This window comes from Tenrec ecaudatus, chromosome 7 (genome assembly GCF_050624435.1).
Source record: "Tenrec ecaudatus isolate mTenEca1 chromosome 7, mTenEca1.hap1, whole genome shotgun sequence".
Classification (NCBI taxonomy): domain Eukaryota; kingdom Metazoa; phylum Chordata; class Mammalia; order Afrosoricida; family Tenrecidae; genus Tenrec; species Tenrec ecaudatus.
The window spans coordinates 81790255-81817264 of record NC_134536.1 but is presented as its reverse complement, the minus strand read 5'-3'; the positions used below and the strand labels follow the sequence as shown (position 1 = coordinate 81817264).

General features: G+C 37.7%; 1 non-coding gene and 1 pseudogene across 1 annotated transcript; one reads left to right on the top strand and one right to left on the bottom strand.

The window, feature by feature from the left end:
- Positions 1 to 12315: 12315 nt before the first annotated feature.
- LOC142454094 (small Cajal body-specific RNA 16) lies at positions 12316 to 12502 on the bottom strand. Its single transcript, XR_012785621.1, has one exon.
- Positions 12503 to 18384: 5882 nt separating this feature from the next.
- Positions 18385 to 24652, top strand: LOC142452820 (large ribosomal subunit protein uL2-like; annotated as a pseudogene).
- Positions 24653 to 27010: the final 2358 nt, after the last annotated feature.

The window sequence follows — 27010 nt, the reverse complement described above, 5'->3', positions numbered from 1 at the left end:
TACTATAATTATTGCCAAATCTCATATATATTTTTGCCTTCATTTTATGCCACTTCTTAGCAATAAGTTAGTGATTTTCTCTTTTTCAGCAATCTATGTCCTCGTGACTTCAATTATAGCACTTTTTATCACTTGCCCTTTTTTATTCAGTGCTTTTGCTTTTCTTTTGTTTTATAAGCTTATTTTTCACTCTGTAAATGGAATTTCATCATTGATGGATGAGGGCATACACCTTCCGAGCACCCACCCCTATTTGCACTTTGTATCAGATGATCCCAGCTACTGTTTTTTAAATACCATTAATAATGCCTTCTGCATTGAAAGATATTATGAGGTTGCTATGGCTTCTAGTAACAAAAACATATTGCCAGACAGATCGAAAGGGTGGAACTTTGAAATCAAGATGCTGACTGGATTCTTTCTGAGTCTCTGAAGGAAAGTCTGCTCTTCCCTTTTCTCCTAGCTTCTGGTGACAATCGGAGAAACTTGGCATTCCCTACTGAGTGCATGGATACCCCACTTCAGTGACTTTCTCTCTCTTCATTGGTTAGCTTTCAGTTGGTTCATCCTTGGTCTATGTCTTTTCTCCCAGTTATTTAAAAGACACCAGCGTCATTAGGTTATATCCTGCCCTGGCCTACTCCAACACGATATCATGTCAACGAGCTATATCTTCAAAGACCTTCCATTCCCAGGTAAAATCACATCTACAAGTACTGGGGATGAAAAATTGAACATATCATTTTAGAGAAAACATTAGCTATCAGATTATTCCACTTAGCTGTATCATCATCATTTGAAATGCATATTAATTAAATTTGTAGAACATCAAGCATGTTTTTTCCTTTATAACCACACATCGATATATGGTTTTGGAATCTCAGAAGTTTGAAACTATCTTTATTTATTAAATCTTCATAGAATCATCCTTATATACAAGTTGTCAGCAAGCTTTATCACTATGCTTAATTTTATAAAACTTCTGTTCTTGCAACCCCATCCATTTCACCATCATTGCTTCCACATGGTTTACTAATCCCCATATTAAATTCCTGTCATCTCAGTGATATATTCTCTGTAAAGCAACAATTTAATTATTTAAAATTTTTAATCTAGTCATATCATTTATCTTTCTAAATCTTTCACTGTGTTCACCTCATGTTCTAAACCTTTGAGCTCTATTTTTCCATTTTCCCATTTTATTAAGACACATCAATTCCCTTTCTATACCTCCCATGTACAGAGTGCCACTTCAGTGCCACTGCAAGGACTTTGCACATGAAATTTCTTTGTTCTATAACATTCTTCTACTTTTGCTCTTTACTTTTTTATAGCTGGCTCCCTACAAATGACACTTTGGTTTAAATGGTTTTCTTATAAAAGGCTAACAAGAGAATTTCAGTCTTATAAGCATCATATTTTCTTCCCCAATATTGTTCAATTTGTTAATTTACACCATTTCCCAAGAGTCTTTCTTATGTTTATGCTCCTATCTGCAGTGTGACAGCATCTACATTCTTCACCACTCCCTAATACAGAGTAGGCACTTGACATTTATTCACTGTTCCATAGATGAAGAGACACTTATCACCAACATTTTTTTAAAATCACACAGCTGAGGTAAAAACTAGATAGAAATTACACAGATATGGAGTCATTATGTCCACACATATAGAGATAAGAGAGACTCCTGATACAGGCTAAAGTACGAAGAACACAGAGAAACAGACCTGCTGTGTTTAATAGAGATTCAGTACTGAGTGTGTATGGATAGGTGCGAGTGATAGACCAGCTATCCCGCATCAAGCTGCATCTGAACTGAGGCATGCGGATGAAAGGAAAAGAGATAGGTACAAAGCATGGGAGTGGGAGGACAACAGTCTGATGGACTGAAGTACAGAGTATATTCAAAGCTTGGTTTTCATACTCCTCTTACAAGGGATTGGTTACAATACAAACATCAAGGAACTTAAAAAACATTCTTAAACACTTATCTAAGCAAATGTTATTTAACTAGTCACACATTCTTAACATTTGAATAGTAAAAGCACTAGGTTCTAAGATAATCACACTGATATGCAAGATTCAAAAGAATCTTAAAGAGATCACAAATAACTGAGTTCTCTCTCAATGTTTTTAGTGGTAAAGTCACAAATAACAGTCATTTTGCAATGCTTTTGTCTGCAGAGACACAGAGGCACAGGGGACTAATTGGTTATCTATCAGTAAACACCTTGATCAGCCTATACCTCCTACAGATAGGCAGTTGTGAGAATAGAACATGGGAATACTTCTAGCTTTAATTTAAGGAAAAGTGTGTGTGTGGGTTCTGCCCTTTCATGATTCTTAGTCAAACTGAATGCTGTGCAAATAATCAGAGAAATTGGATTATAGGGAGAAAATGCAGCATCAGGTTTGGAGAAAGACTCATTTTTTTCATGGTAATTTGTTCATTGTCATTTCCTCATGTGTCATTCATAGGCAGAGGACACAGTCTTGTTTGTTGAAAGTGAGAAGGACCTGAAGCACTTGCTGATGAAGATCAAGGACTGCAGCCTTCTGGATGGATTGCAATTCAAAGTCAAGAAGAAAAAAATTCTCACAACTGGATAAATGGGTAATATTACGATCAGTTGGGAAAAGTTTGAAGTTATTACTGATTTTGTTCTGCTTGGATCCACAATCAGTGCGAGTAGAAGCAGCAGTGAAGGAGTCAAAAGATGTGTTGCATTGGGTGAAAATGCTACATGAGGACTCTAGAGTATTGGAAAGCAGACATGCTATTTGAGGACCAAAATGTTCCTGACTCAAGCAATGGTGTGTTTCATTGCTTCACATGCACGTAAAAGTAGGGCATTCAGTAAGGAAGACCAAAGAGGAATCAATATATTTGAATTGTGGTGCTACAGAAGGATATCCGAAGTACCACAGAATGCTAAAAGGACAAATAAATCCGTCTTGGAAGAAATACAGCCAGACTGCTCCTTAGAAGCAAGGATGGTGAGACTTTGTCGCTCGTGCTTAGGACATAGTGTCCGTACAGGCCAGATTCTGCAGAAGAACATCATGCTTGGCAAGGTAAAGGGGCAGCAAAGGGAGAAAGGGCCTCGGCAGATGGACTGACAGAGTAGCTACACCAGGGGCTCCAACACAGGAGCAATTGGGGGAATGGCACAGGATGGGACAGAGTTTCCTTCTTTTGTGCATAAGGTCCTCATGTGTCAGAACCCACATGATGGCATTTAACAACAGTAATTGGGACCGACTCTAAATCTGAGCCAGCAAAGACGGACACGTACTGTACAGCCTTGGCAATGCTATGGGGCACTGTTCCTCTGCCCCATCGAGGACCTCTGAGAGATACTTTACTTTGGGTCAGTGGGTTTGTTTATTGTTTTTGCTTAGGGTAGTTATGAGTTGGGATTGATTTGATAGCAGGGAGTTTTGAGCTTGGCTTCTTGTCGCCTTTGCTGAACAAAGTTAAGAGATAAATAATTGCTTCATGTATGTGGGTAGTTTTCAGAACTGCAACAATAGGAGTGTGATAGAATATCCCTGATTAATCATATATTCAAATGCATTCTCCCATTGTTTATTTTCACCACAGCAGGTATGACTACCCCACATCTGGTATATTATATTCTCGTTGTATTGACAGCTTGTGGTACAATAACAAGTTGCTGTAGCAAGATGTCTTAATCCTTTAAAAGCCAGTTTTTTAATTTACTTCTGGTTTTGAAAATAGAGCTACATAAATGACAATAATTGATTCATATGATTACTCTCAGTTAATAGCGTATCAGTCCAGTGTCCCATGTTTATTTCAGATGCGTGAAATGAAAACAGCAGTATTTCGCTTTAGTCATCTCAGGTATTTTCCCACCTTACTTCTATTCCAATGAGGTTTTCACATGAAGTATCCCAAGCTGTCCTTGAAAACTCACCATCTGGTAGGGTCAGTATTGCTAAAGAAACTCTAAGCCAGGACACAGCCAGTTCTCTATCATTTTATGGTCAGAATTTACATTGCAAAAATCAAGTGCTTGGTTTCCTTTTCCTGGCTATAAGATGTTGTTGCCTTTAACCTGCTGTCAAAGATTCATTGAGAAATGGAAACTATGGAGAAATAAGCATTATGTTTTGGGGGTGCTTGTAAGACATTAGAAGAATTGAGTTAGTTTTTTGAAAAAATTCCGATTAAGATTCCTTATTGTTACAAAGTACTGTCTGTATTCTGAGGCCTAAAATATATCTATATATATATATATACAAATAGCATGAAGAAGTTATAAATATCCTAGTTTCTTAGTCTTAGCATTGCTAACAAATTAGTGTAGCCACAAATGAATATTGTCTAACACAATGCCTATTCTGTCTTAAAATGCCATTTTATCTTCAAAGAAGATCATACCCCCAAACCACAGCTATTCCTGTTGAGTCTATTCTAATTACATAATGACTCTGTATAGAAGAGAGAACTACTCCATCTGGTTTCCAAGACTGTGAAGTGTATGCAAGCAGACTGCCATACATTCCTCCTATGGTTTAGCATGTAGACCAGACTGCCAGTCTTTTGGCTAGCAGCTAATTGCTTAATCAGTGTGCCACCAGGGTTCCTACACGGACAGATCATACAAGTGCATATCTGTAGTTCTTACTTGGTGGCTCTTTACTTCACCAGAGCACTGACTTTTGGGATTCACTGATAGATGTTCTTAGCCCTCTTTTGGCTTTGTGGTGCACATACATCGGTTCCAATAGCTTTCTTTTAAAAATCATTGCCACAATGACCATTTTTACCCCATAGTGTTTGCCTACTGCTTATTTCCTTAGGGGGCTGTTTAATCAAATGACAAACACATTTTATACTCTTGTGGTCGACACGCAAACAGTTTCTCACTAAATGCTAAGGGCATGTGATACAGAGGGAGGCCTGTTGTGGTGAAATTGAGATTGCCACTTTACAGCTCTGTATGTAGCCTTCAGCAAGTCAACTGATCATCCTATACAGTTACTTTCTCATCCTGAAATGGGAATTATTATATTATCTCAAGCGCGTTTAATCAATTAAATCAACCAGTGCATAGAAAGAACCTCGACCAATGTCTGTAAAAGGTAGATACGCCAAAAGAACATTAATATTTGTCAATTTAAATATTAGAATGAGTACACAAATATATGCATGCAAAACAATGTATATACATTTCTGTGTTCTCACAATCTAATCAACAGAATCAGATATTAACGTATGTAAGTTATTGACTTTAAGGAGCCCTGGTGGCCTACCGGGTTATGTGCTGATCTGCTTGTGGTTTGGACCCACCAACCACTTCGTGTGAGAACAATGATGCTTCAGAGACCCCTGAGGAACTTCACTCTGTCCTATGGGGTCCCTGTGACTCAGGATAGACTTGGTGGGCTCCAGCTGTGATGTATTATTGACATTATGAACATAAATGTGTGGAACTGTTTAGAAGTTGGGTTCTTTCATACATAAAATTTAGTCAAAGCAAAAGAAATTTTAAAATCATTATCGTTTGTGAATTGGAGAACTTCTTATTTTTTGTTTTTATTTTTAATTTGCTTACTTGTTTGTTTTAGACCAAGATCAAGTAAAGCTAAAAGTCTTGGAACTCATTCTTTATTAAGTCAAAGTATGTTTATTAATTTAATGCTATGAAGCTTAAGAACAGAAAATAAGATCTGAACATTTGCATGTATCAAACATAAGATTTTGGGCTGCAAATCAAGAAAGCTAATAGCAAGAACGTGGATTTAAGGCAATTGTCATATAGTTCTCTTTTTTTATGAGGAGGGTTGAAATCTCTGTGAATGCCATGTGGAGTTCTAGGAGGCTTGAAACAGCCAGAAGTGTTTAATGAGGAACATTTGTTACAGTAACTTTTAAAATGGTATGTTTCATCCTCAGCCCCCAAGTAAATGGCAACTAAAATGGCTTAATAAGCTGACTTTTTTTTTGGCGTGGAAAATTTCAAAAGAAAATGAAAAATCTCATTTCAACTTTATCCAAAGTAGTTATGGCACTGAGAACTTTAAGCGGTGTAAGGCATATCGATTTCATTTAGTTTATTTTTTATGATGAGTTAAAGGTCAAAGAGTTTAAAAGACTTACTTAAGTAAATATGGCTTATGAAATTGAGAATCAGCTTCAAACTTCCATGACATTCCTTACACTCAACCATAATAATTACACTGAAAGAAATCAGCAAACATTTGCTTGTTGTAAGAAAGCAAGCTTTCTCTGTACTGGAAATGTTCTGTGCAAACGAAATGTGACTTTAGGAAAATAGGTTAACATAAAGCTAGAAAGTTTCTAATAATGAAGGTTAACGTGTTAAAATGGACATGCTCTACATGGATAATTTAAACCATAAAGAATCTAAAGATGAAAGTAAAAGGCGGATGATTAGTTTTTGCTAATGTAAAAGAATGCATATGTAAATATAGAAAATAAATAAATTGAGATAGTAGATAACCAACACAAATATTAGAGTACACTGAAGTTTTAACTGCAAACACAAATAAATGTATAAAATATACATTTATATTAAATATCAATAGAAATTATTTATTTATATGAACATACATTAATATATTTGTTTATATGAAATACAAATAAGTGGTATAGAAAACAATAAATTAATATTATTTACAATATCAAAACATTACATAAAGCTACATATTCAATAAAAGAAAAACTATAATATGAGTAATATATATTTAATTATAAAATAGATTATACACATATTTCTAAAGGTTCGTTATTTTCTAGAGGACAAAAAAAATCTCCAAAATAGGCACAGGCAATTGTCACGTGGCTAGTGGGTTCCACGTTGGGCTGCAACCTCAAGGTGAGCAGTTTGAAACAAGCAGCCCTTTTGAAGGCAGACAGTGCTTTCCACTCCTGTTAATAGCTAGTCTCAGAAACAGGCAGCGGCAGTTCTCCTCTGTCCTCTAGGGTCTCTCTGAAGTTGGCATCAACTCCATGCAGGGGGTTTGGTTGACCGTTTTGAGTTGCCATGAAAAGGTCATGTTATAAACTGGAGAAATTACTGTTCCATCCATGCTACTACTAGTGTTCTATGCTTCCCAGCAGTACAGATTGCAGCCAACATTTGTAAATCTGAACTTAAACACTAACACTGACTGTAGCGTAGAGACTCCATGCTGGCATTCGAATGATGGTTATGGGAGACTCTGTGGACATGATGTTATGTAGATTGTGGGCTTTCTATAAATTTTCTGACAATTGCAGTGCAATTGTCGGTTTTAAGGACAAATGGACTGGGGACAGCATAAGCTTTGGAAGAGCAGTTGGAAAGAAGGATTAAAGGGTTTGTGGGGGGCGGGGAGGTGGGTCAGGAGTGAAGAACATTTCCCAGGGGATTAACACACACACACAAATGGGCTTCACCATTTTTGTAGAAAAATGGATTTTTAAAATGATGTAATTCTGCACAAATAGTTGAAGACCTCTTGTATATGTGCAAAGGGGGAGGATTTAAAATTAAAAGCCTACATGCCCTTTTATCTCTAACATTTGGTAAACTTGTGGAATTGTATACCTTGCCGTCCCACTAGTAGTCTTCTGCTTTCTTCTCTTACCACTTTTAAAAATATGAAGTAGTAAAGATACAAGAATTCACTCATTTAAAATAAACCCATTAATGAAGCTGAGAGAAAGAGTATTTAAGGTGACCAACTACCAGATCAGATTTATAATGCAGGTCATTTGTATTTTTGAAATACTAATTTCATATAATTATCTTACAATTTGAGGTAGGTGAGTAAAGGATAAAATGACACAGTTTAAAAATCTTTTCAGTACATGTTGGGGTATTATGGTAGTGAATGTTAAATTACAGTAAGGGAATCAGACGTGTTCTCTGTCAGTGTGCCTTCAGGGAGCAGAGGATTTTATGACTTGGTTTTAAATGACCCTCATGGTTCCTGAGGGGAGTCATAATTTTTTAATCAGGCACAGCTGCCATTTAATAAAAGCCAACTTTGCTAGGCTAGGTCAGTGGCTGTATGCTTAACAACTTCCTTGATAGTTTTGTGCATGTTTTCCTTCTAAGCTTATTCACGTCTGGACATTCTTTGAATTAAAACAAAAACTAACCAACAGACTATAGCGCAAGGGAATAGGGTATTTAGGGCATAACAAATATTTGATAATAGTCACTTTTAAACTTTCAGTCCTAAAGTGGCTATGAAATGATCCTATTAACTTTGCCATTCTTTTTTGAATATTTACATTAAAGACATAAGGATAAAAAACTAAGCAGTATGAGCCAAATTTTTCAACATGAAGGATCCAAAACTGTTAGTAAAGTCTAGGAATGTTCCCTAAACAATTTTGTCAAGATGTCCAGTTATGACAGGAACACTAACTCTTCTTTTCCCTCTATCTTTAAAATGGTTTATTTCCTAGTATTCTAAGTTACATATTGAATATCAGTGTTCAAGAATTCCTTTGAAATTATGTCATTTATTTTCATGTGTGACCTAGTATGATAAAAGGCATTTCAAAATTTTAAAACATATTCTAAAATATGAGGAACAAAGAGTTATATTATTATAATGGTTCGTGCAATGTTGCTTTGACACTTTGTTCAGAGATTCCATCTACAATAACACTGTTATGGAATGAGAACAGTTCTGGTTCAACCCTCCCTCCACATAGTCAGGAAATTGTTCTCATTCCTATGAGGTTATTCATGTGAGGGCATAACCATGTTACTTATTTCCATGTTTACTTATGACCAGAAGTGGAGTATGCCAGGTATGGGATATAAAGCTTAATTTCTGATATGAAACTTTAAAATTCTTCCTTGTCTTCATTTCTAATCATAGAGACATACATTAACAGGGCATCTTACGATGGTAAAGTTAATGCCTATCTGGATCGTGAATAACTCTGAATAGAAAAATCTGACCTGAGAACCTGCATTGCATGTATAGAGTAATTAAATACCAAACAAACAAGTTTTCTATTGTGAAACTTCGAGATTTGATGCTATTTGTCATCTGACCTATTTTGAGTCAGACATATTCAAATTTTAATTTATTCCTAACCATCAAGTTAATTGAGTTATTCTTATTTTAAAGCAAATATCTGAAAGTGGTTATTTTAAAAATATAGAAATGAGTAATCTGCACATTTCAGTTGTACCCACTATTCTAAATCATGTTTTGATTTTAATTATAAATTTTATAATTATTTCCTTTGGCCTATGTCCTAAATTAAGAAAAACTGACATGATGCACCAAACTTAATAGCAATCAAAACGATATTTTCCATGTCACTCTAGATGGCACTACAGATAAGAAATGAAGACTGGGGACTTAATGTAACTTCACTGAGTTTACTGTTAGGAGAACTGTATAGCTCTAACCTTTACACTCCTGTTCCCAGATCTTATCCTACCACCTGTAACACTATAAACAGAAGAGTCTTGCCGGATGGGAGCCATCTGCAACATAACTCATCTCTTCAAAGGATGGCTAGATTTAAGTGTTACCATGTCTTCCAATGTGCAATATATTTCAGTTATTACTTTTAAATAATCCCTGTTTTCTCTTTTGCACACTGGTTAAGATTTTAAATAGCATATGTCAAAGTCACTTGGTTTTTCTGCTTATTGAATCTCCAGAAATGTTTAGTTTGAAGATCTGCTTCCATGCTTCTACAATTTGATTGTGCATTAAATAATGTAATTCAAACATGTTTCTTTGTAACAAGTGATGGTCATGTATGAGAGCAATTCTCAATTCATTATCCAAAAATGAGCTTGTGTATTTTTTTTATTATTCTGTTTAGCTCCTCCAGGATTAACAAAAAAATCATCCCATTGTTATTGATGCCCTAATTCGTATTTTACCTGCTGTGAATAAAAAAAATATACACTAATACGAGAGCACAAACACTGGTAATGGTACCAAGTTTCCTTATTTCAATATTTATCTTTTGTGGATAGATTTAGGAGTTTTCTTTTTGCTTTTTAATGAGAACTAAAATAAACTGTCTTCGATATGGTATAACAAATGTTAAAATTATCATGCAATCTCTACCATATGGTGCTGAAATAATGGTAGAAATAGGTTGTTGATCAGCAGATACATTCTCATTAGAATTTCACCATTTTTAACACAGAGCAGATGAATATTCTTTGGAACAGTTTGTTCTAAAGATGTTTTCTTGGCTATGATAGGAGGTTTGAGAGTTACACGGATTATTGATAAAGCACTGTGAATTGAATAAAACTTCTATTGCATTTTCCAAGGTGCCTGCGCCCTAATCTTTCAAGATATTTAAGTGTTTATTTATTCTGTGTCATAAAGTAATTATAACAAATGCATGGCCCACTCTTTTAGGACTTTCTTCACTAGCTTTTGAAGTCAGTAATCAGAAACTGCTCAGGGTCTGGTAATGCTTGTGACTGGCTACTGAGACATTAATCGCTTCCTCACCAGGAGACATAACTATACAATAATTTACAACAGCATATTGGGAATTGGACATTGGAAGTACAAGAGGGCTTCAAAAGTTTTCTGACAAAATGAAGTCAATAGATAATATAATTTTTTCAAAAAACGTTTTGAACCCCCCACTTAAAAACAGGAGAAAATGAACTATGATTAAATGATGTAAGTCTTACGTATATATTTGACTAGTATCCTGTGTAATAACAAATATAAAGTAGATCCTTATTTGCTAATTAAAAGAACATTAAAAAAATAAAATGAGCATATGAATGAACACAAGTGAACACCCTCATGTTTCCACTCATCGCCATAAAACACAACCAACATTTCAACACAGAGAATGTACACGATGGACCGTTGAATTGGGGGTAGGAAATATTAACATCTAACATATACTTGGGTTTTTAAAATAAACGTGAAAATGTTCAGTTAAAAAAAATAATATTCCATCTCTCTTAAAATACAATGCCATGAAGAACAGAATAATATACTTACAACTACAAGATGATCGGTCTATATGGTTCATGTACAGTTGGTTCCTATAGGGCAGCTATCTGTAAGGTCGGCACTTCAGAACTACCAGCATCTCCTCCAGAGAAAGACAGGGTTTTTTCCTGCCATAACCCAGAGGAGCAGTCCACTCCTAGTACTACACAGTGGCTATGAGGAAGCTTCCACCCAACAGTAGGGAGCTTGGTTGGGGTTTTGAGAAATGCATCCACCACTAGTACTAAAGATGAAGAAACTAAAGATTTTAACTAATGTTGACAGTTTGAAATTGATCACTCATGTAATTTACACATTGATAATTACAGGTGCTTGGAATGTGTGGGTTGGAAAGATAGTTGGAAAATGCCATCTTGGCAAACAAGAGAATGCTACAAGAGGTCATATAATAAAATTTGGCAAGCCCAATGGAATACTCATTGGAAATATCAGTTTTCAACAACATAAATGGTGAAGATAAACATGGATCAGTTGGATAGAGTACACAGGAATTAAGCCGACTCCCTCTGTGGAAAGACATGCTGGAGAAGCTGAGTGTTATCAGTGAGTAAAATTCCAAGGGCTGACAGTGAGACCTAGCATCAATTGTGCATGTTACTGTAAATTGAAATTGAGGCAATGAAAACAGGTCTATGCAAGTCAACATGTGATCATCAGTATATGCCACCTGCATTTGGAACACATCTCAACAGAAGGTCAGAAAAATTGAATACAAATGACTGTAGGTCATATAATTATGGGAAAACATTCAGAAAGTAAAAGGCCTTTTATAAGAGAAGAAAGGAAAAAAGAACCCAAAACAAACTTTCAATATTGTTCATTGGCACAATTTTTCAAATGCATCGTTTATTTGGTCTTCCTCTCTCAATGTTCACCTTTTGCCTATGAGAGGATTGTAAATACTATGGTTTGAGCCAGGTGTTCCATAGTCTTCAAAGTGAAACCTTCGCTCTGCAACACTTCAAAGAGATCTTGTGCAGCAAGTTCCCCAATGCAACGGATGGTTTGATCTCTCCATGAGCATTGATTATGGATGCAAGCAAGAAGAAACCCTTGGCAACTTCAATCTTTTCCCTATTTCTCATAATGTTGTTAGTCCAGTTTTGAAGATATTGATTTTTGCATTGAGCTGTAATAAATACTTTCAGCAGGCAAGATTGTGTCATCTGTATAATTTACAGGTTGCTACTGAGCCACCCTACAATCCTGGTGACTTGTTCTTGCTTATATAAGCCTGCTTTTTGTATTTTTTTTGTATTATTTGCCCAGCATACAGATTGAATAAGCATGGAGAGAGGATGAGGTATGCAGTGGCACACATGCTCATCAAACTACTACTAGAATGTTCACACCTGTTACAGCAAGTTTCAAGCCCAGGGGAGAGCCCCAAGCATTTGCTGTAAGTCAGGGTGGGGCTGTTTGGTACCAGGCTGCATCCACACTTTTCTTGATTTTAAATAATGCAATATTCATTCATTCATTCTGTTTAAAGGATTGCCTCTTGGTCCAGGTACATTGCACATTAGCACAGAGAGGTATTCTGGAATCCCCCTCCCACCCCTCAGTATTATCCATTATTTGTTATGATACACATCATTAAATGCTTTAGTATAGTAAAACATATGTATTAAATTCCTTCATTTCCCTAGTCCATCCCATCTTCCATTCTCTCAGAAATTTCTCTACATCAACTGTTCAGTAGCTTCTTTCTTCATAACTGTCCAATCCTCTCTATTCAACCTGACTGTCATCTGGTGGTCCGACTCCCTGTTCCTCTTTCAAAGGGAGATCAGATGACATCTTCCTCATATTCACCTGCCGAAAGATCTCCGACTAGCAAACATCCCTTTTGCTTTTGTAGTAGCCAATGCTTCTTCTCCACTGAAAAATCATTTTTAGAATGTTAGATTCACTATCAATATCAATGCATATTAAGAAAATCATTTGTGTACCACACATTTTCATTTCCTAAAACAAAAGGCCCTCTGCAGCCCACGGTTGTGGAGATGATTATGGACTCAGCAGCTAACCCCAAAGTTGAAGGTTTCAGTCCACCTCTAGGTGCCTAGGAAGAAAGGTCTGGAAATCTACTCCTGGAAATTTACTGATTGAAAACCCTATAGAACACAGTTCTATTATGATATATATAGGATCACCATTAATCAGACTTAGCTTGAAGCCAACAGGCTGGTTGAAGAATTTTCTTATACTTGCTAATTTTCTGGAATCTCTCTACCCTTATTAAAAAAAGGTTTTTGCTTCTATTATGTCACTAACTCAATTGTCATTGCCAATGATGGCATGAGTGTTTATCTATCTGATTTCCAGCTCTGGATTAATTTTTGAAATATTACTGGAAGAGACACCTATTTGTGTCCATTCCAAGAAAGGAGACCAAACAAAATGTACAATATAGTGAATAACATAATTAATATCACATGCAAGGGAAATGCTGAAACAGATTATAAAAAATGACTGCAGTGAACACAATTATTTCATTAACAAGGAATTACCAGACATTCAGGTCAAGTGCAGGAGGGTATGGAATGAGCAATATGATTGCGGACAACAGATGGATCTTGGCTGTTTTATTGACTAGGCAAAGGAATTAGAGTGATCGGTATGGTAAAATTTTGAAAATAAACATGACAGACACTTAAGTTTGCTCAGGTTGACTCTACTCATAGATCATTTGAAACAAACTAGGAAGCACTTTATGGGTAGATTCAGTAAAGGCGTGCATAAGGGCTGTGTTCTTTCCCCACATTCTCCAATGGGAATGCTGAGCAAGGCAGGCAGGAAAGCGGACTACATGAAGGCTCATAAACAACCTACAACTTAGGCGACCAGAAAGCCCACAAACTGGGTTACTAAAATATATCTTCAAAATAATATATTAGTACACACAAATAAAATACACTAGTAAAAAAAGAAAGACTTAAGACTATTAAATTTATATTCATATTATAAATAACATAACATCAGCCCCAAATTACTATTTTGCTTACTACTTTTAATACTTTTATAACATTTTTGCATACGAGTTCTAGTATGTTCTTATAGTTGTATTTTATAATTAATGCATTAAAAGTTCTTGACTGCTTCGATTTACTCTTTGAGAACACGATGTTAAAGAAAGGTATTCTGAGCTCTGTCTTTTTGACTGAGATGCACGCACATATCATGTCAATTATTTAAAAATACATTATTGTCAGTTTGCAGAGTCCTTTCCTTTCACAATTATTTTTATTGGATAAAACTTGTCAAACGTTTTATCTATTTGTGATTCTTCTATCTCACCATGCTGCACAACCTCAGACCTTTTCAACTTCATTCTAAAGCCAAACAGAACATAAATGCATTCAAAGTAAACAGAAACTCTATCAAAATATTCTTTCCACACATATAAATATTTTACAACAGCAAGGAATTCCAAAATAAATCTTAAATTTTCTCCATATTCATTCAGTTTACCAATGTTTTGTGAGAATACAAGTTAACATCTTCCTGTTTGCATACTGTGTTTTACTTTACTGTGACTTGTTCAGAGCTTTAGAAAATGATGGTTTGTGGTATCCCATTTATTAATACACACTTGATTAAACATTCCAGCTAATTTTGAAATAACTGGAAACAAATTGTTATAAAATAATTCGATGCCAGTGTAAGAAACCTAGTATTACTTATTAATTTATTATTATTATTATTGACTCAAATATATAGTAAATTAATGTTGAGCAACTAAGGGAGAAATCTGTGCTATCAAGATAAAGTATTATTTTGTATTTACTATCAAGGTCATCGATATAAAAAATTCGTAGTTACTCTGTCATCATATAAATTAAATTGCCTACCAAGTCTTCTATTTGAGTTTCTAGGATAATATAGGTTATTTGCGTACATGGGTAAATTATGTGCACAAAAATCAAAAGCAGGATATTTTCATTCCAAAGATTATATAATGTAACACTTTATATTTTAACCATGCAATATTAAACTTTTATTCCTATATGATGATTTTTATCTGAATATTTACAATTAAATTCCTCGCATATATTTCAATTAATAGTTCACAAAAGCTCTAGCTGGATTTCATACATTGTATGTAAAAAGTGAAACTATTGTAACGGTCTTTCCGTCGGAAGCATTGGTTATGCTGTGGGCTAGTTCTGAGAGTGCTAACCACAAGGCGGCCAGCTATCCAAACCCACCGGCTGCTCTTACCGAGAAAATGGAGCCTGTCTGACTCTATAAAGACCTTCAGTCCCTGAAACCCTGCAGATGGTCACTGTGTGCGGCAACTGAATCTATTCAATGTTTTGTTTTGGAATGTTTTAAAAACCGTATTTTTATTATTGTTGTTTTAAAATAGAAAGTTGCAATGAGGTGGAGTCAACAATTTTGGTGTCTTTCTACTTCTAGTACTTCAATCATTTTTTACTTCAACTTTTCGATCGAAATAGCTTTCTTTTCTAAAGCTGATGGGCACGCATGCCTTCATTGCTAACCCATTGGCCTGCTAACCAGGCTCAGCCTGAACCCATCAGCCACTTGAACCCATCAGCCACTGTAAGAGAGCTGGACACACCTGTCTGCTTCCTGAACAATGTGAGCCTCAGAAGCCCTAGGGTGAAGTAGTTCCCTGTCTTTTAGATTTTCAATGAGTCAGAATTGAAGTGGTGATAGGGGTTTCTGAATGATAAAGGGAATCAATTTCATAAGAATGGTATTTCTATGAACTTGAGGAATTAATTGTTTTATTTGCATTTTATCTTTACCTCAATTGCTTTATGAAAATTATTTTTAAATAAAAATTTCACTGCACTGTAGGAACACAGCATACAACATAAAAAATTTTTAATGAGCAACTTTTCTCCTAAAACTTTATATTGTCTCATGTTGAACCTCCCAACACAGAAACCATGGAAGTAGCTAAAAAATTGTAATTTGTTCATTGTAAACTAACAAATCCCATAAATTGAGTAATCTAGAAACATCTGGTATCCTCACTGAGATAGACAGCAAACCTTTCACACATAACTTATCTTTGTATTTCTTTGTTCAAACTTTACTGTTTATCTTTATTAATTTTTCCATGAAATATTTGCTGAGGAAAGATACGGGATTTTGGCTCATTTTATGTAATTTTTATATATCACTTCAACTGTTTTATAATTACAAGGAAGAACAAAGGTTTTCAAAATGTTACTAGGTGGTGAAGGGAAATAGTTTCTTCATCTTCATCTCTTCTTCCTCTTCCTCTTTGTGTTTCACTTTACAGGAGAACCCTCTAAATACTATTATTATGTTTAGTGATGATGTGTAAAATATTTATTTTAATTATGATTTTCTTCATGTAAAGTTTTGTTCCCTGTGCGCTGGTTAACTCGTTCTCAAAAGCCTACCTAATTGCTATGCTTTCATAGTAGCATTGGGTGCAAAGTACCCAAATGAGGAGGTTTGCTATAAATAAAAGTGATTCAAACTTAAAAAAACCTTGCCAGGTTCTAAATTTTGGCCAGGTGTCCTGGTCTGTCAAAATTCTGATTTCTTTGGATCTCAACCCAGTTGACAAAGAATTTAAACTAAAAATAGTCAAGGCAGTAATTCTGCTGTTATCTTGGTATCTACCTATACATAAATTGTTCCAATTATTTCTATTTGTAGTTTATTTTCAATAAAATAATTTGAGACACGTGTCCATTTGGTGACCATTAAATTATATAATCCAAAGTTACAAGCACATTTAAATTGTAATATGCAAAAATGCTGAATGTAAATGGGTTGAAAGTGGTTTTGTGAAACTCTGAACAATGTAGAATGTCACTGTCCTTTCAGGGAAAGGCAGACATTATATTGAAGGACAGGCTGGGTGATGCCTGGCCTATAGCTCTGGTCATGAAATCAGTATCAATGCATGCATTAATATCCTAAAATGCAAAGTAGAATCCTTTATTCCTTACCCAATTGTATCTACTTGGTCATCCCGTGGATACAGCCTTATGAAAACATTGTGGGGGTGGGGCTGGGGATGGGGGTGCAGGACATTTGACCTCTTCTGACTTCAAAAGGAGAAAGGAGAATCAAACTCCACATTAGTCCAAACTTCACAGCAATTCTGGTAACAACTATGCCTCCTGTAAGAAGCATCTGGCTGATCAAGGTGTTTACTAATAGGTGACTATTTAGTCCCCTGCGCCTCTGTGTCTCTGCAGACAAGCATTGCAAAATGACTGTTGTTTGTGACTTTGCTGCTAAAAGTATTGAGGGATAACTCAGTTATTGATGATCTCTTTGAGGCTCTCTTGAATCTTGTATATCCATGTGATTGTCTTTGAACCTAGTGCTTTTATTATTCTAAAGTTAAGAAACTGTGACTAGTTAAGTAACATTTGCATAGATAAGAGTTTAGGAATGTTTAAATTCTTTGATTGTTTTGTAACCAATTCCCTTGTGTAAGAAGAATATAAAAACCAAGCATCAAATATACTAGAGACTCCAGTCCATGAGATTGGAATCCTCCCAATCCCATGCTTTGTACATAGCTCTTTCTTTTCCTTTCATCTGCACGCCTCAGTTCGAACCCAGCTTGATGCGGGACAGCTGGTCTAATCCCCCGCACCCTCCTAAGACCCCCTTTCCATCTTTGCTGAGTTCCACAATTCATTATAATGGCCTCATAAAACTCAGACAGTATTCATACTTTTGGGGCTTATTAGGGAAGTCAATAGGTCACAATTCAGAATCAGAAATATGCAGGATATAGTCCTTTTTTCAGAACAACCTCTTCCTCTTGGGCCCTCACTCACCCAATCCCCTCAGCCACGCCCTGTTTAAGCAATGTTACACAGCCCTTTTAGTGCTAATGATAAAGTCTCAATGGGCACACCAGTCTGCCATTCGTCTCCGTCTCCGCCTGCCCATGTGTTCGTAAGCGCGGCTCTCCCAATTAAGTCCCTAGAGACACACTACTCTGTAAAAGAGCCTCCTGTTCAAAGACACTCTGCTTCCCATGATCCTTAGGCTGAAAAGCTCACCACTCTGTTTTGTGCTCAGGCTCTTGGTCCAGCTGCTGCTGGCCTTCTGCTGCCTCAACTTCCTATTTTCTAGGTCCGGGGAGGTAAGTGTCCAGGAATCACTTGGTGCCAAGAAGACATTCCATTCCTGCCTCCTGGTGATAGCGAAATCACCTGTCCTGCTTCTGAGTCAATTTATCATATCTGTAGGAGGGCAAATTGACACATTTTTATAATCACAATGTACCCTACCAACAGTCATTCACAAGTGAATCATATAAGCATATTATCATTTTCCTTCACCTTCTTTTACCCAGACCCTTCAAGAAAAGAGGAAATGTACTCAATCTACATGGCCCAAGTTCTTCGTGTGGAGTGACCTACAAAAATTAAAAGTACGATATCCAGAAATTCACTGGACCACCACCTCCCTCGCCCTCCAACACACACCCACACTGATCCAGGAAGTTGCATATAATATGTATACTTAAAGTTAATGTAAAGCTGGGTATCATATGTTGATGTTCATGAAAGAAGGTTTATGAACTTCATTTAAGAAAATAAATACATGTTGGATTATAGTAATTCAGGACCACTTATTTATTTTTGTTATATCTTAGCAAGTGATCATATAGTGGTGGTGAAAGAGCTCAGAGGGATCCTATAGGCCAGAGGTGAGGTGCTTCTGCTGAGAATCTTCATAGACGCAAACCTTTCCATTAGTAGCCCAGCATGGACCCACTGTGCAAGGGACACTGTGACCTGCAAGGAGTTGCATTAATTTGCCATGAATTGGTGAAGATATCTATACATCCAATTCCCCCATTCTCTAGGACTCCTATGTATTTATATTATGCACTTTAAATATATGAACTTCTTTTTACTTTATTTTATGCTCTTCATTAGTAAATTATATGTCAATAAGATTCTGTGTGCAATGTATTCATAGAGGCATCATTTGCATGCCATTGAAGTCACCGTGTAATAGGCACTGTTCAATTATTTTAGTAGATTTACAGTCTTGTCAAACCTCTGCTTTTGTTTTTCTAGTGTACTCTGAATAAGACACACTAATTAGCCAAGTGGGTTGAACTACCTGGCAAGTGTACCCTAAAGTCATCAGAAAACAATTGGCACTTGGCATTAGGCATGTCAGAATTTTGATAAATGTTGATGACACACACACCCAAACAAAATGAAACAGAACTGTCTTCAAGTGGAATCTCCTCAGCTGGCTGTGTGGTGTGAGGAGAATAAAAGAAAGGTTCCCCTGGGACACCGAAGCAATTGCACTGTGGAATTTTTCTGCCTTCCCTGTGGTAATTTTGCTTCAATAACATGAAATTCAGGGCAGGAATTTGTGATGATTATGAGAAACGCTGACAGCTGAAACAAACATCTTCCTTTCTGATCATTTTTGTGTTTCCATAGTCCATGGGCCCATCTGCTGATGGTTACATGAGCATAGGAAGGGTAGAGTCAGGAGATAATTGTGCAGATCAATGACAGAGGAAAGGGAAGAGTGGCTAAAGATCCATTCCTTCGTCTCTAGACATTCCCACAAATGCTTGGGAGTATGTGTTAGTCTGGGTACTTCAAGGAAACAAATCCACAGAAACTCATGTATAAAAGAGAGTTTTATATAAAGGGTAAGTGTGCATCAAGAAAACATCCCAACCCAGTGTTGCCCAAGCCCACAAGTCCAACATTAACTCTTATGTCTGACACCAATCCACAATGTCCTCCTCCATCTCACAAAAAAGACGCAATGACGCCAACTGCAGGAGGAAAAGCCGAGAGTCAGTGAAAGGACACAATCATCTCAGTGCTGGCAGGGGTCTCCACATGGCTGCTCCAGCACCAAGAGCTGCATCAGGGTAGGTCCATGTGGCTTCTCATCAGGGACGTCTTGCAGAAAGTGAGCCTTGCCATCTAAAGCAGGGAACTGGATAAGGTAGCTGCACCCTGGTCCGACCATCACAAAGCAAGAGACCCAAGAAGTAGAAAGATGAGGCTCACCAAACCATTTATCCCTCCGCCCTTCAACTAACCCCACATGTGTTTATCAGCCAGGTTGGCACAATAAACTAACTATCTCAGAGTATCCAGATTTAAAGCTGACCTTGAATCTTTTTTGTTTGCATACTGCTCAAATAACTGGCCACGGAGCAAGGCGATTCCATTAAGGTTAGAGTGGATCTCGCTCTTGCATGTCCTGCAAGATTTTCAGAAAGCCTGAGCCATGAACCCACCCAAGAGGCAGCATTTTTTTTGTGGCACATCCATCCTGACCACAAAGAGTGACAGCAACTTCAGACACCAGGCACTTTACTCTTTCCAAGTTCAGAATTTATCAGCAAACAGAAAAAGAAGAGAGCCAGGAAGAGGCAAGGATGAAGAAATTGAAGAACATGCGCCTGGCAAGCCCAGAGGGTAGGCAAGGAAATGAGCAAAGGATGAATGTAATGCTAAGCTTTACTCTAAATGAAATTCTTCTTCTGAAAAATGATCAGAGAATTAAAGAAAAAAATCACTTCAAATTTAGACAGTTAACTTGGTTTCATAGGCAGCATCCCTCCTCCCCTCCTCAACATTCTCAGTAAATATAGAAGTAAAATGTGCATCATATGAATGAAGTGGAAAGCTTTCATGGTGTGCAGGATCAGGGATGGGAAGATTAGTAGATACCAGAGGGAGTCTAGTCTTCTCATGAGACAGAAAAACTAACTCCACATACCCAAACCAGAACACAATGCCATCACAGTGAATGGACTCCTAGCAACCTATGTCAGAATTCCAAGGCTATAAATCTTTACTGAAATAAATGTAGCATTCTCCCAGGGAGCCACTCCACTCCCAGTGCCACTAAGAGACATTTGTCTCACTGCCACCGAGTCGATTATGAGTAGAATTAGTATAGGGTAGAATTGCCCTTTTGTGCTTCTGAGGCTGTAGATCTTCACAGGAGTGGATAGATAATCTCACGGATCAAGGGATGGGTTCAAACGGATCACCTTGTGAGTAACAGCCCAACACCTAACCCACTACTTCCTCAGGGTTTCTTCACTTAAACCTAATTTCTACCCTTGATCTTAGCCAAAAGGCTGAGAACTTCTAATGTGCTTAGGTGTCTTTCTCAGGATGAATCTGTGCTCTGGTGGTACCTTGGACACCTCCAATTTTTTGCCCTAAGCACTGACAATTATTTGGAGAACCCCTCACAAAACTACAAGTGATAACCTTTCCCATTCAAAAAGAACCATAATTTGTTTTCTGCCTGTGTCTGGCTGGAAAAATGACATACTAGGCTCTGGCAGCTGTGAGTTATTCTTAGTATTAGCAAACACGTAGGAATTAGGAGTTATCAAGTCAGTTTTTTATGAGTAGTCAAATCTTGTTTCTTTTTTATTTAGTTACAATTTCCACGTCAATAGGGTTGCTGTAGGTGCCACCTAGTCGGTTGCAGCTCATAGTGACCTGCACACGGAACAAAACCCTGCAGGCCCTGCCCACCTTCGCTACAGTTCCGGTGCTTGAGCGTCTTTCTGTAGCTACAGCCCCGATCAACCTCACTGAGTACCTTCCTCCCTGCACGGCCACTCTGTTTTACGAAGCATGATCTCCCTCTCCAGGGACACGTCTCTCTTAACACCATGTCAAAAGTGCCTCCAAGGAGCACTCTGCCTGCCATACTTCTTCCAAGATTGATTGGCTTGTCCATGGTACTTTCAATGTTCTTCACCAGCAACACAATCAAAATGGAAATGCATCCATATAAGTAAGAGGTATTATTTGAATGGTAATGCCTTGCTTGAATACCTTTGCTTTGCAGGCCTGTGACATATCTTGTACCAGACGTGAACTCAGCTTTTGTTGCATGGCTTCTTCACAGTGGATGCTGCGCTTATGTTTTCCCAGCCCTGTTGCCCACCATAATGCTTAAATAGCAGGAGAAGGGGAGAGCAAGGAAAAGAAGATTCCACACACGAGTCCAGTGTTGTCTCAAGGGCCATGTCACCACAGAGATTCCTTCCGACCTCTGAATGTCAGAGGTGTTGAATGGATTCTTGTGAGACTGAGAATAAATATCTAAACCTCTAATTATTTACACAGTTATACGTTTTTTCATGTGGAAATATTTCTACCATTTTAAAATGCCGTCCTCGACTTACATCCTGTTATAAAAGGCTAGATTTTTTAAAAAGAGAGAGGCATCTTTATTACTATACAATACCATATATAATTAACTCATAGATGATTCATCATCAGTGGCATAAAAAAGAATTATACCTCAGGTCTTTGTAAGTCTGTGTTAAGGTTATGAACCTTTCTAGCCCAGACTCCATGATGCCCTTATGAGGCATCCTGGCTTTTACTCAGAGATGTGATCTATTCGCTTCTAAATCAGAGGGTGTTTTATACTTAAAATCTCATTAGAGTTATTATTAGAAAAGCACAGAGTGAAATAGAGAATATGCTTTGGATAAGACATCCAATTTTAGTCCTCAGAATCTTCATGTGGTAGCTGGATTACTTTGAATTTGTTACTTAATTTATTTAAGATTCAATTTTATCATCTGTAAACTTCAAGTAAAATGCCACCCTGTCAGAGTTTTTATGAGGATTACATAAATCAACATAGGTAAAGTACAAAATCAAGTATTTGATGGAGCTATACTAGAAGCTACTTGGTGTTGCTTACAAGAAAATACAGCCAATGTTATCGTCTTCCCCCAAATGTAATTCAATCTACTGACCCCAGTTGATTTCACTGGGTGAAGGTCACTGCCAACCTTTTGGATGCATAGGGTGGCACAGTAGTTCAGGATGGGCTGCCAACTGAAAGGTCAGCAATTTAAACCTGCGGCTGCTAAGTGGGGGAACGAGGGGGACACTGTTATGTATGGACTGCAGCCACTATAGGACACTTCTAATCTGTCCTGTGGGGTGTTGGTGAGCCCGCATTTACCTGCAGTCAAACTTGCTATAATCGGACAGTGGACTTTTTTTCTATTTTGCTAAAATTAGCTTTTGTAATTTGCTTTGCCTTTGAGTGTAAAGAAAGAATCTGGCTGCTTTTGCCTTCTGAATTAGGGAAAGAAACCTAGGGAACAACACGCATCAAATCCAATCATCCTTTCATTTATATTAAAATGTGTCCCTTAGGGTTCACCTGCAGTTGGCAAACACGAGAAATAAACATATGGTTACAGAAGAGAATCATCAGGAATTCCTTGAGTAAATTCTCATCGCTGACCAATGTAAGACTTGAGAAACCAGAAAAAAGAATCTGCCTTTTTATGAAATCATACCAGAGGGAAAATCCTCACTTACTGGTCAAATCTGACTTCAATGGAATATGAAAGGCCTTTGTTAGAGATGAGCCCAATGAGTGAGAAATGAAAAATCAAAAATGTTGATCAATGAATAAGAAGGCTAGTCGAGTGAAAGAATAGAAAAAGTAAGACGAAAATGGGTAATAGAGTAAAGGGGCTCACAGAGAGTGGATGGAAATGGATCCGAAGAAAGGGAGGAAAAAATGGACCGAGAGAGAGGAAGGGTAGAAGAAAAAGAAGGGGGATTGAAGAAAAGGGCAACGGAAACAATGCCAGGAATCGAAGGGCGGGAATGAGGACCAGGGAAATCAGGCAGAAGTAGCAGAATAGGATTGTTCTGGAACTTTCTGCGGACTCATAAACAAGGCCACTCGTTTCAGAGCTCAGCCTTCCCTCCTATTTAAAGGTTCAAGAGTTTAAACGAGATAGGAAAGCGAAGTGATTTGAAAGCCACACTACAAATATTCTTTAGTTTGGAACAAATGAATATTCTTCATGTTCATGATTACAGAACTTCAAAATTTAAAGGCTTTGAAAATGTTCCTGTCCTTTTTCGGCCACGGGCCGCGGGATCAGGGACAGAGGCCAGGCGCTGGCTCTGTGCTCCCCGTGGACCTGAAGCTTCAGAAGGGCGCCAGGCTGCAGGACCACTTCAAGGTCACAGTGAAGGACACTATCCACGACCTGAACGCACTAGCAGAGGCAGTCGTCAGAGACCCATACCGGAATAAGAAATGAATGGAACTGTGCATCGCTGCCGAAGACACACACACCGCCGGTTTGTGTCTGCGGCGAGAAGGCCCAGCTCAGTGTTGGTGATGTTCTCCTGGAGTGCCCCGTGCCGGGGGCACAATTGTGTGCGGTTTGGAGAAGCCTGGAGAATGAGCAAGCTAGCTCAGGCCCCTGGGAACAACGCCTCTGCCATCTCCCACCACCCTGAGAGCAAGAAAACCCGAGTGCAGCTGCCTCGGCTCCACGAAGGTCATGGCCTCTGCCAACACAGCTGTGGTTGGGGTGGTGGCTGGCCGTGGCCGCATCGACAAGCCCATCCTGAAGGCTGGCAGTGTCTCACAAGTTGAAGGCCAACAGGACCTGGTGGCCTCACTGCAGGGTGTGGCCATGAACCCTGTGGAGCATCCCTTCGGAGGTGGTCTCCACCAGCACATTGGCAAGCCCCCACCCTTCCGCAGAGATGCCCCTGCTGGTCTCAAAGTGGGGCTCATTGCTGCTCGCTGGACTAGGTGCCTCTGGGGAACCAAGACTGTGCAGGAGAGAGAGAGCTAGGGCTGGGGTCTCCATACATTCTTTTTTCCTGTCACTTCAAAAGCAAAAAAGGAAGAAAGAAAAAGAAAATGTCCCTGGCTTAAATAGTAGAGAATGTCACTTTTAAGACTTATCCCTACAAAATACATGGAATGTTCTTTGGAAAAAGTATTAGATCAGTGCAAACAAAATGAGGTCAAAGCAACTTTTCTTCGCTAAGCCCACAGTAGTTCATTTGATCCCCCATTTCATTAACTATTCCTCCAACATGATTTTAATTGTGCACAGACCTCCAAAGTATTGTAATTCAATGAGCTATTATTTTTTCATTCCATTCCCATTTAGGAGGTTTCCTAGCATTTAGTGTTTCTAATTTAATTCCTGTATTGTAAACTAAATATTAATGAAACATCTTTACAGATTTAAATGAACAAACTAGCAAAATAAACCAACCCCTTCCAACTTAATTTACTTCTGATTCACAGTAACCCCAAGTGTTACAATGTAGAACTGCTTCTGAAAATGTGCATAGCTGGGCGCATCAACTGAAAACCTTTACTTTAATAGACTACTGCAAAACATTCACACCACCAAAGGAGCTTTTTTATATATATCTGTGTGCACATTATTTATTATTTACTTAGAATCAAATACCTGGAGTAAAAATCTTGAGTTCACAACTTTGTGAAATTTAAATGAAAAAAAAATGAAGTTCCTTATACCTATGAAATTGTCCTTCAGAAAATTACTGAACAGGGATAGCAAACTCCCAGATTCACTCTATTAAATCAGCATAACCCTGTGACATAGTTAATGTTTATTATGCTAACCTGGCCAATAAACACATGTGGGGTTAATTGAAGGGTGGAGAGGTAAATGGCTTGGTGAGCCTCACCTTTCTAGTTCTCAGGTCTCTTGCTTTCTGATGGTCGGACCAGGGTGTGGCTGCCTTAGCCAGTTCCCTGCTTCAGCTGGCAAGGTTCACTTCCTGTAAGGCATGCCTGAGGAGAAGCCACATGGACCTACCGTGTGGCAGCCTTGCGTGCTGGAGCAGTCGTGTGGAGACCCCTGCCAGTGCTGCGATGCTTACATATGCACTGATTTGGCTTTCTCCTGCAATTGTCATCATTGCGTGTGTTTTGTGAGATGGAAGAGGACTTTTTGGATTGGTGTCAGGCAAAAGGGCTAATGTTGGACTTGTGAGCTTGGTCAACACTGGATTGGGATGTTTTCTTGATGTGCACTTACCCTTTATATAAAACTCTCTCTTATACTTATGAGTTTCTGTGGATTTGTTTCTCTAACACACCTAGACTAAAACACCCTGATACTAAAACTGGGAAAGACCACACAAGGATAGAGAACTACAAACAGACCTATATCTCTCATGAACATAGATGCAATAATTCAAAAAATATCCTGGACAACAGAATTCAACAACTAACAAAAAATATAATACATTATGGCAAAGTGTGATTAATACCAGGGTTGGAGCGATGGTTCAACATTCAGAAAACAATTAAAGCAATCCACCACATCAAAAGGAACAAAAACCACATGATCATATCAATTGTTGAATAAAAAGCATTAGATAACATTCAACATCCATTCCTAATAAAGACTCTCAAGAAAATAGAATTTTAGAAGGGAAAATCCTCAATACAACAAAAGTCATATACAATAAACCAATAGCTAATATTATACTCAATAGAGAAATGATGAAAACATTTCCACTGAATAAGGGAACCTGACAAGGATGTCCCTTCTCCCCACTTTCATTCAACATTGTGCTGGAAGTTCTAGCCAATGCATTAAGACAATGGCAAGATATCAAGCATGTGCAATTGGGCAGGGAAGTGAAACTTTCACTATTTGAGGATGATGTGATTTTATATATTGAGAATCCTAAAGGTCCACAATAGGATTGCTGGAAACAATAGAGGAATTTAGTCCAGTATCAGGATACAAAATTAACAAGCAGAATTCAATTGGATTCCTATGTATTAGGGACGGGAATACAGAAAAAGATACAGGAATCTGTACCAATAACAGTAGCCGCACAACAGCTGAAATACCTAGGAATAAATCTGACCAAAAAATAAAACAACCACAAAGACCTGTATGAAGAAAACTGGAGAACATTATTACAATAATAGGATCTACACAAATGGAAACATATTCCATGTTTGGGGATCAGAAGACTAAATATTGAGAAAATGTCAGACCACCGAAAGCAATCTACAAGTCCTAGGCAAACCTGATCCACGTTCCAACATCATTCTTCAAAGAAATGGAAAAACTGGCTACCAGCTACAGACAGAAAAGGAAGTAGCCCAGGATAGGCAAGAAAACTCCTAAAATTAAAAAAAGGAAGAAAGA